The following is an 11586-nucleotide window of genomic DNA, read 5'->3' as shown; positions in this document are numbered from 1 at the left end:
ACTTAATTAACAACAGAAATAAAAACTAGATCTTTATAACAGAGTGACTTTAACACTACCCATATAAAATCCTCTTTAATATTTGCAAAAAGCCAGTATTGTAATGTGTCTGTAACAGAAATGGGAGTGGAGTTTGAGGGCCAGGCTGCAAGCAGCCCACAGTGATCATCCAGGGAAATGCTCCAGCTTGTGGAATCCCTCCTCTGTCCTTATTTTGGGTGTTAAAGTCATGGGATCAGAGAATCACAGCACAGTGTGGGATGGAGGGACCTCAAAGGCCATTGGCTGTCCCAGGTGCTCCCAGCCTGGCCTTGGGCACTGCCAGGGGTCCAGGGGCACCACAGCTGCTCTGGGAATCCCATCCCAGCCCTCCCCACCCTGCCAGGGAACAATTCTCAATTCCCAGTGTCCCACCCAGCCCTGCCCTCTGGCACTGGAGCCATTCCCCTTGTCCTGGCACTCCCATTCCTGATGGACACTTCCTCTGCAGCTTCCCTGGAGCCCCTCCCAACACTGGAAGGCTTCTCTTCTCCAAAGTCATTTTTCTTGAGCTCTTTGCTCCAAAAGGTTCTTGCCATATCAGACAAACCCTTGGAAAAATGACTCTGTCACTGTCAAAAGCTCCATCTGCCATCAAATTTCACCCTCTTGCACCAAAAATGACCTGAATCCTGTGTGCAGGATATAATAAATTGCTCTCTGATTAAAATATGTTATTTTTGAATAAAATATGCTCTTAATGAGGCACAACCACTTGTGATTTAAGCCAAAGGATTTATTTACCTTCTCAAGGTGTAGAAAGCAAAGGGCTGGGTTTTACCTGAGATGCTGAACAGCACATTCCCCTCCCAAGCCATTCTGTCATGAACTGGATAAGGAGCCCTGGCAGAAAGTCCAGAGAACCTCTCAAAACATGCAGGTATCATGTTGTGGATGAGCTGCAGACTCCTCTGGGACATAAACCACTTCATTTCACTTGATGCATGGCTGTTCAGAGACCTGCCAGAAGAGAAATGTGCTATTAAAGGAATCATGTTCAACTGCTCCAAACTCCTTTAGATTCCTGGAAATCTGAGCATCTCAGTTCACCACAGTGGCTGTGAAAAACATGGTCTGAAATTACAAGGCTTCCTCGGAAAAGCAGTTGTGCAACAAATTGGAGAGTTTCAGTGACAAACTCAAGGGGTTTTGTAAAAAACTCAATGGCTTCTGTGACAAAGTTGAAGATTCCAGTGACAAACTCAAGGATTTCTGCGACAAACTCGAGGGTTCTAGTGACAAACTCGAGGATTTCTGCGACAAACTCGAGGGTTCCAGTGACAAACTCAAGGATTTCTGTGACAAACTCGAGGGTTCCAGTGACAAACTCGAGGGTTCCAGTGACAAACTCCAAGGTTTCACTGCCACTTGAGGGAGCTCAAAGATAATTGTCCTTGCAGAGCCACCTGGAGTTTCCTGATTCCAGGGGGACAATTTCTATCCCCAGATCAAACGGGTAACTTTGGGAAGCAAAGCTCAGTCAAGCCTGGGGTTGTGTTTATCTCGTTCTGGGTAACATCAGGCTCTTTATCAGAGAGTAGGAAATTACAGCCATGCATCCAGAATATTTAACAGGAGGAAAAGAAAGTTTTCCATTTGTTAATTCCCAGTATTTGCCTTTCCCCCAGTCACCTCCACCTTCCCCTTGGCTGTCTGTGATGCTCCTGTGAGCTCAGCCCTGATTCCCACATGCACTGCAGGGAGTGTTGACATCCCAAATCAATACAGGGGATTGCTCTTAAACCCAGCCTTTAGAAAGTTGGTTACAGGTGCAGTTGCTGCCTCCCCATAAGTCAGAGCACTTGAATTGTCACAGGATCCCAAGTGCTGTGGTTAGCAGCAGCAGGTGGAGGAAATGCTGTGTACAGGACTTTATGGGGGCCATGAAACCCTCGTGCCTGTGGCCTCCCCTCCTTGCCCAGATCAGGTGCAGGGAGCACTCAGGACAGCAAACACTGCCAGGAAACAAGGAGGAGTTTCAGGGTTCAGCTGCTCAGAGTCATTGCTGCCTTTGGGGAGATGCTTCAGAGCTGCAGTGAAGCAGGAGCTGTGTTCCACATGATTAAACTGACTCCACCATCACTGCCCCATTATCCATTTCCTGAAGGAAAACTCTCATGCTCTCCCCCCAAAGGATGAGGGATCTGTCATGCAAACAGTTTTTAATCCCTCCATGTGAGGAATGGGTTATTACAAACCTCTCTGTCTCACTCAAATGTTCCTGGCTGTTTGTGCACCATCCCAAGACAAGTCTGGCTTCTTCAAAGTGCTGGCAAGAGGCTGAGGAAGCTTTTCTGTCCCAAAAACCTCTCTGAGAGCAAAGATCCTGGCTGAGGAAGCTCCTGTGGGTGGGAGGGATCCTGTGCCACAGCAAACAGCTCCTGCCTCTGCTGAGTGCCACGAGTGGGGTGGGTTTATGGCTCCTGGGGTTAATATTGTTCAATATTGCTCTGATCCTTCCTGAAATTCACAGCTCTTCCCGAGGGCAGCTGCTGCCAGGCTCCTGCTCCAGAGCCAGCTCAGGTAATGGAGTGAAAACACCCCCTGGAGAGTGGAGGAGCACCATTAATGATGTGCAGCTTCTCAGCCAAGGCAGGAGCTCCAGGAGATTTTTCTGATGTTCCAGGCCAGGCTGGACAGGGCTGGGAGCAGCCTGGTCCAGTGGAAGGTGTGGCATGAGGTGATTTTAAAGTCCCTTCCCACCCAAACCAGTCTGGGATTCTGTAATTCTGGGAGTTCAGAGCTTTGGGCTGAGGGGATTGTAACTGAATTTCTAGATAACTCTTGAACTTGGCTCCCTGCACAACTTTCCCTTTGTGCCTGTTTTCCTCAGGATACACAAATTCCTGGTGCACCTTAACAGTGCTAAGTTCTAAAAATCCCCAGGTTATTTGGTGGAAATTCTGAACAACAACAGTTCCTGAGAGCCACTGAGCATTTCCTGGATAGTTCATCTCTGAAAAGATGCCTTCTCAAAACATCTACACTTCTTAAAACTCTCCTGTTTCTTCCAGCAGGATGGACGTGAAGGATTTCAGGACATGAAGGAGTCCATAGCTCAGCCCTGGAATTTCAGGAGGAAGCTTTGATCCTGACCCAACTGCTGGAGGGTGGTGCCACCCAGCCTCAGTGCCCTGGGAGAGAAGGAAGTTCCCACCCTGGACAAGGGCTCTGCTTCCCTCCCCTGGCTGAAGGCCAAGGAGAGCTCATTGTCACCAGGGCTCCTCATCCTCTGGAGAAGGCAGTGCTGGAAATGGGTGGCAGAGGGAACTGCTCCCACTGCCTCCAGGGCAGGGCTGCAGTGCCCCCTGGCACCCCTGGAAACATGGGAACCATCCTGTTCCCAGGGCTGTGGGACACCCAGGGATGCACCTCCTCTCTCCAGGCTCCTGCTCTCCCCTCTCAGCTCTGCTCTGTCCCTCAGCTCCTTCATTCCAAAGGCAGATCTCCTGCTTTTTCCCTGCCCAAGGCTGAGCATTTTCTGCACATCCAGCAGCTCCTCCTCAGCCATTTCCTCTGCCCTCAGGAGGCTGAACTCTGCTGGAGCCTTTCCAAGACCTGCCTCAGGTGGGCTGGATTGCTTTCCTTCTCTCTGCTGCAGCCTGGAGAACTTTCCAAGGCTTGATTCAGTGGTCCTGTTGTTCCCTGAGCTTGAGTTCCTTTGCTGATACACCTGATCCCTCACTTTCAAATTCATTCCTCCTCTCAGAGGAATTCCTTCTCAGCAGCTCTCCCAGGCCTTGAATCTGAGGAAATCCAAGTAAATTCTATCCCTGTCGTTGACATGGTCATGTTAAATATTCTCTTTGGGTTGAGATGGTTTAAAATAAAACCAAAAATGAAAAATCACAATTATTCCAATAATCCTGAGTCATCTCCACATATCCAGCTTTATCTCCAAGTATGAGGCTTTGCTTCATAACCCAAGAAAGTGATACCATGGGGAAAAAATTATAGAAAGCTCTAATTTTGAAGAAAAGAGAAAAGGATGGGAAAAGGGGAGCATAATCATTTCCTTATAGGCAAAGAATTGGAAACAAGCTGGAGAGGGGAGGAAAAAACCATTTCACAAACTGATAATTCAAATTAGAGGACAAGAAATTATGCCTAAGTATTTGTTAAAGTAAGGGGCTGGAGAGGGAGATGAAATGCAATTTTCTCTTTCATTTCCTTCAAAGAGTGAATGAGAAATTATTCTGCACAGCAAAAAAAAAAAAAAAAAAAAAATCCCTTGTGATCTAATTCTGAAAATATATTGTTTCCTTTAGAAGCATCTTGCTCAACACTTGATTTCACAGTTTCATTCACAGATTATAATTCTTTGCATTTTTATATCCCTGACCTCCCCACCTTGTGGTTTCCAAGTGCAAACAATTTCCTCAATATTATTCATGGCCTGGGAGAGGGTTCATGCTGTTCCCCATAAATGACAAGTGAATAAATACAGGTGCTCCAGGTGAGTAACTGAAACACTGCCCTCAGCTCTGCTGGCACCACAGCCAGCTCATCCCCTCTCAGGAAAGGTGAAGGGAATTGTTCCTAGCCCAGAGTTTCAAGGAAACCCATTCCAGCTTCCCTGGCTTGGAAAATGCTGCCATTTCTCAGGGGACCTGCAGGACTCACCTTCTTCCCTCAAGGCAGGGAAATGGTGCTGTGCTTTCACCACCTGAGTCTGAGCTGCTCCTGGCCTCCACATGGTCCCTGAAAAGGAGGAAAGAACAGAATTCTTTGCTAATAACCTGGTTTGAGCAGGAGGAAATGAGTAAAGCAATATTGTGCTGTGCTTGGAACCTTTCCCTCAGAACTTGGTTTATTTCTATATTTACCTTTTCCATTTAGGTAAATCCTGAGTTCCATCCACCCCTCACCAGCAGCACAAGGAATAGATCCCAGAGATGTGGGAGGCCACATGGGATTTTACCTCTCCCTGCTTCCAGTGGGAACAACATTCCCAATGATATTGATATTTAAATGACTGAATTGCACATATAAACCAATTTCTCCTTGGATGGGAGGAAATCCCACCATGCTGACCTGGCCACGGGCAGCTCCTGTGGAACCTGCTTTGCTTGCACTCAGAGGAGCTGAAACCCTTTTGAACCACAAGTTCTTTGTCCTTTTAGAATCATCCCAGAATCCCTAAAGCTGGAAAAGACCTCCAGGACCATCAGTCCATCAGTCCAGTTGTTAATCCAGCACTAAACCACATCCTCAGGATTTTTAAACACTTCCAGGCATGGGGACTCCACCACTCCCTCCATGGGAACCAGGAGATGAAGTCAGATTAGAAGAAATTGGAGAGAAAATAAATGAAGTTTTCTTTTTCTCTCCTATCTGGAAGGCAAATACAGCTTTTGGGTTGGTTGGGTTTTTTTTTTTTTTTCCCCTGGAAATTTGAGATCCACAACCACAAAGCATTCATAGAAAATACAGCTCCAAGTTCAAATATCTGACATCTGACAACAAGTGCCAGGGGCATGGCTCTGGAAAGTGATAGGGAATGGAAAATGGGGAGGGAAAACTGAGCTCAGGAAAGGGAACAGATAAAAATCCTGCTTGAGAGAGCCAGGCCAAGTAAGGACATCCCATCCTGCAGCTGGAGTGTTTGCTTCCTTGTCTGAGTTTGCTGGCAAACCCTGAACTCACACTTCTTAAGTTCCACTCCAACAATAAGAGCTTTGGGGCAGCCTCGGCTCCAGCACCCCCAGCTGAATTCCCTGGGTCCAGCTGCCGTGGAGCCCGCTGGGAAAGGAGCCCTCATTCCCCTGGGATTGCACCCCTCGGGCTCTGCCCAAGCCTGGAAACCACTGGTGTGTTTTGCTTGGCTCCTCTGAGTTTACATCCCCTCCCAAAGAGGAGAAACAACTGATAAGGGCTTTTATGGCTCCTTGAAATCAGATTATTGCAGGGAATCAGAGCCAGCAGATGCACTGGAGATAAGGGCTGGGACGAGCACATCTGAGCCCTGCTCTGCTGCTGCTGGGGAGGAGGGATGGCCCCAAAATTCAGATCACAGCTCTGGCACTCAGGGGTTCCAAATCTGCATCCTCAGGAATCCAAACCCTTCTCTTCCAAAGTCACTTCCCCAAAGTAACACTGCAAATTGGTCACAATTCATCAGCTTTGTATCATCCTTTTGTCTAGAACTCCCATGTTCAAGTTTTCCTTTTAAGGCTGCCTGTTCCTTCCCTGCTGAGCCCTCCTGCCTCCAGCCCGAGCCGTCCCAACACCATTTCAGCTTCTACTCCACACGTTCCCAGCCCATTTTCCTGCACTTTCTGCTCACCAAGCAGAACTGGAGCCTTTTATAAGCTTCTTACACTGACACCTGAAAGAGCAGTGCTGCTGTCAGCACATTCCCAGCCTTTCTTCCCTGGGCCAGCCTCACACCCTGTGTGCCCCAAAGGAAAAGTGATTTCCCTCCCAGGCTGGAGGGCTGGGATTCTCAGGGAGTTCCACCCAGCAGAAAGTGCCTGAGAGTGGCTGTGGTGGTGTCCAGCAGCTCCTCCCTTGTGGGCCAGCAACCTTCCCCAAACACCAAATGCTTCCAGGAAATGGGAAACAAAACCACATCCCAGGGGACTGGGAAGAGGGCCTGGATGAGTCACTGCTCTCCACAGACTTCTTCAAGGAAATGAGGAAAAATAAATGGGTTCCAAACAGCATAACTGGCTCTCTGGGGGCCTTGGCTGGGGGTCTGTCCTACAGCCACAGCATCCCAATCCCCATGGATGCAGTGCCTGCCCAATCCCACTCTGGGGCTGGCAGAAAAGCACCAACAAACAGCTCTGCTGACACAGCAGCCCGCAGTGGATCCGCAAGGAAACCTTTGTGCTGCTGCAATGTTCTCCTCGTTGCTTTGTGCACTCTGCAAACAGATTTGGCAAGCAGGCATTGTTACCCTGGGATCCTCCTCCAGGGTTTCTCCGGGGTGTTCAATACCTGCCACAGCCATCCTGCATTTCTCTGAGCTGGCACTAAATGCTGGTCCTGAGGTGACAATTTAGTGTTGGTTCTGTTGGCTCAGGACAAGTCTCAAAGCCAATAATGGGTATAAAAGTGCCACTCCCAAAGTGTCCCCCTCCCAAAGTGTCCCTCCCCAGGGCTTGGGGATGCTCCTGCTGGTTGTTCCCATCACCTCTCAGCTAAGGGATAAGCAAGAAAAAATTGGATGAAATGTCTGAAATTCCTGTTCTGATCAACAGCTGGGATTGGTGCTTTAGCCCCCAGACCCTGCTGGCTCCATAACCAAGCTCTCTTTGCCTTGGAATCATGGAATGGTTTGGGATAGAAGGGCCTTAAAGCTCATCCAGCCCCACCCTGCCACGGGCAGGGACACCTCCCACTGTCCCACTGTCCAACCTGGCCTTGGGCACTGCCAGGGATCCAGGGGCAGCCACAGCTGCTCTGGGAATTCCATCCCAGCCCCTCCCCACCCTCCAAGGGAGGAATTCCTTCCCAGGATCCCATCTAAATCTCTCCTCCTTTAGTTTAAAGCCCTTCTCCCTTGTCCTGACACTCCAGGTCCCTGTCCAAGGTCCCTCTCCAGCTCTTTCAGGCTCCCTTTAGGTCTTGGAAGGCCCCAATTAAATCTCCCCAGATCTTTCTCTTCTCCAGGCTGGGCACCCCCAGACTTCAGCCAATAGTCTGGAAAAGTCTCCTGCAGCCAAATGCAGAAAAATGCACAACTATCCAACAGCTTCTCAAATTCTGCATTTTTAGTTGATTAAACAAATTGATCAGGGAAACCCAAATTGCTTTATCAGCAAGACTGATCTGAACCAGGCTCTCCTAAACTCCTGCCCCTTCCTTGCTCTGGAAAGGAAACACAGCAAATGGAAAGATGGAAACACAGCAAAAATAAAAGAAGGAAGAATTGATTTGGTTTGATTTTTGGTATTGATCTCCTACCCCCTGACATTTCTTTTAATACACAACCTATTTCTGTTACCTCCTCCAGCTCATTGAAACCTTCTCTGTCTGCAGTGATGGCACCTCCTGAGCCTGGCTTCCCTTGCTTTGTCTCAGAATTGTTTTCTGTTCCATTCACAATGAGCAATTAGATCATTCCTGCCAAAAATCTGGGTGAGTTCAGCACAGGTGCTGTGACTCTTCCCCTGGGACTGCCAGGCATTTCCTCTCCCAGCCATGTGAAATATGAACATCACTCCCCTCACTTGCTAAGACATGGCAAATCAAACCTGAATCAAATTTAGGTATAAATGAGGTATCTGCTGCCTCTCAAACCTGCCACCACTACAGATATGGAAAGCTGATCATTAGAGTTAACAAGGCTGGAAAAACAATTTATTAAGAATAAATCTCTGACCTTTGGAGCTGTTGGAATCAGTGTGAGTCCCCCAGCAGCACCTTCTGGATGCAGCAGGAAAGGATCCTGGGCCTTGGCTGAGGTGTCCCTGGGCCTTCCAGCAGTGCCCCTGCAATCCAGGAGTTTTCCAGGTTAACCATTCCCCTGGGGAAGAGGCTCTGGAGCCAGAGGCTGGGCACAGCCAGAGGATCCACCAGGGAAGGAAAAGGGCTCTGTGCTGATGGGAGCATTTCCCATGATTGTGCTTGAAATACCCTCAGCACTCACTGCCCTCCCACTGTTCTCCTCTGGAATCAAGGGCAGCCAGGATGAGGGGAAAAAAGGAAACCAAAATGTCAATACAGGTTGGAGCTTTCTGCAGGGAAACTCTGCAATGACTTACACAGAAAAAATGGAAAGTTCTCCCTTTTTCCTTCCTGTAAGAATTTCCCTTAAACTCTCTCTATTTGTTTGGAGGATTAAATACTCAATTAAAAATCCTTTCAGAGGGAAAGGTGGATGACGTCAGGGATTCAGCCACAATATCACTTCAATCATGGGTTACACCTCTCTCACTAAATACATATACATATTTATTTATAATTTATATATATGTGGCACTGTGTTGTTTGTGAACACATCACCAATTTAAAAATATCTATATTTAATAAAAAAAATATAGCACCAGGCTCTTAACTGGCAGCAAATTATTTAATCTGGGATAATTTCATTTATTTAATCCATATAAATAGTTCAGCACATTCTGTAACACCTGGAAGAACAAAATTCCACAAGTCTGAAGGCATTTTTTCTCTGGAAAAAAAAAAACCAAACAAAAAACAACCAAACAAAAAACCAAACCCAAACCCATCCTGGACATGGTTTTGTATTCTAAGCCAAACCCAAATATTATAACCCAAATCCTTCCCTGGGTGGGTGGGGAGGGGCTGGGCTGGAATTCCCAGAGCAGCTGTGGCTGCCCCTGATCCCTGGAGTGTCCCAGGCCAGGCTGGGGCAGTGGGAGGTGTCCCTGCCATGGCAGGGGCTGGGAATGAGAGATTTAAGGCCCCTTCCAACCCATCCAGTCTGGACTTCCATGATTCTGTGAACATTTGAAGGTACCAAAGGCCCATTTTCCAAGCCAGAACCACCATTTAGACATTAAATAGACATTTAGACACGAAACTCTTCCCAATTTCATTCGCTGTCTCTCCTGTAGGAAAGCCAGTAAACATGAGTGCCCACTGCAGCACTTCTGGTCCATTCCTCCAGCAGAGCACAGGGAATGCTGAGCCCAGCCCTGGTCACTCCCTCCCTGGGATGGGGCTGTTGATGGGTGGGAGAGCTCTCTCACCAACTCCCTCCCTTTCCCAGGGATCAAAGTGGAAGAGCTTTCTCCTTGGAGTGCCTCCGTGGGGAATGAAAGCTGCTGGGAATGTCTGTGCCCCTCTCCTGCTCTCCACAAGCTGTTCCTTGAGCCTGACATGTCTGGCAGCCCTTTGGGCAGCTGCTGGCTGGATCAAAGCCACGCTGAGCTCACAGCTCTCGCCCATCCCCTGGAGTTTGTACAGGATCAACACTGGCCAGGCACTCCAACACTCATGAAAAGCACCGCTCTGCCCACACTGAACTGTGTCAAAGCTGATATTTCACCAGATTTTCTCATCCAAATGTTCAGCTGGGCTCCCCCATCCTCCTGCTGGTTGAGGCTGTGGAGAAATAAACACAGCGGTGCTGGTACATTTCTTGAGGAAACAAGGCCATGTTTGTCCAAACACCGTGACTAATCCAGGGGAAAAAGATCCTTTTCTCAGAAGTTCTGGGAACGCACAGTGATGCAGAAAAGAACAAAGGAGGAGTTATTGCTAATCACAACCAAGAAAATGAGATTATTGTGAGATAATTCACTGACCAATGAGAGATGAGAGAAACCAAACCATTCATCAATATAGAAATGAGATTTTATATACATTAATTGCTTAAAGAACTGGATGTACCTCTCTGTTTTAATTCCATGTCCATCTAATACTCAGACTAAAATGTAATCCTAGTTGATTTTTAAGTCTCAGGAGTGGTGCCTACAATAACCAAATACGAACTTTGCAATACAGACAAATGGCAATGTGGATTTTGATTTGTTCTGTGAAATAACTGTAGGTGCTCCTGAAGAATAACCTGCCTTTCCTGCTGTCAGGGTGCTCCATCTGCTTCAATCACCTGGTTACTGGAAATCCTGCAGAAGAAGAATTAAAAACCTGCCAACTGTCATCACACATTTTATAGGGTGAGCTGAAAATTGGGTAATAGAATCCCAGAACCATTAAGGTTGGAAAAGATCTCCAACATCATCAAGTTCAATGAATAATTCCATGAGTAATTTGTGTAGCTACTGACATAAATACAGGCTGTAAGTGTTTAACTTTGAGCAAACCTTTAAAAAAACCTAAGTACAAAATTTGTATGTGAAGACAAAACACCTCATTTAAGTTAATTAATCTCCCTGCAACACGAATTCTTCTCAGAACAGAATGAACAATAAATTCTACCTGTTTTCCACTCTAAAAACATCCCCAGCTACTCAAGGAAGGTCTCAATGAGGAATATTTTTGTGTTTTATTTTGTCTAGGAGATGTTAACAGTTATGAAACCAGTAATGTTGGGATCACCTTTGAGGTGTGCCCAGAGCAGTGACAGTACAGGGCTGTCCCCACAGGGGTCTCTGTTCCTTCTGGGTTTTGAGGAAAGGAACCTCAGAGCTCAGCATCCCCAGCTCCTGGAAGAGGGCACAGAGAGGGGACCCAGTGAGCAGGACATGGGAAACTCCTTCCTCTCTGAGGGGCCACTGCCACCTTGCAGAGAGGGGTGCCTGCTGAGACAATGCTGGGGAATTTTGGTGAGAATCCCTCTGCTGTCCTCACCTCAGGGATGTTATTTCAAACATCCCTGAGGCATCACCCCCTTGTTGTGCAAATATTTAATGCCTTCTCCAAACATTGTGCAACCAAACACCTCCCAAGTTATTGTGCTGTTGCAACCCTTTCACAGGGACCTGCACTGAATCTTTACAGAATCAGTGTCAAAAAGTCAGCATTAAAGGGGATTTTTATTGCTATCAGGTAAGTAAATGTTAGTCTCAAACAAATTAAAGTTTTGTGGGGTAAGGGGTTGTGCCTCCACATCCATCATCTGCCAGGGATTCCACCTGAACAGTGCAGTAGAGGCTTCATTTCAGATTCCCA

The sequence above is a fragment of the Serinus canaria genome, chromosome 9 (genome assembly GCF_022539315.1).
Source record: "Serinus canaria isolate serCan28SL12 chromosome 9, serCan2020, whole genome shotgun sequence".
Lineage (NCBI taxonomy): Eukaryota > Metazoa > Chordata > Aves > Passeriformes > Fringillidae > Serinus > Serinus canaria.
This window is presented reverse-complemented; position numbering follows the sequence as displayed.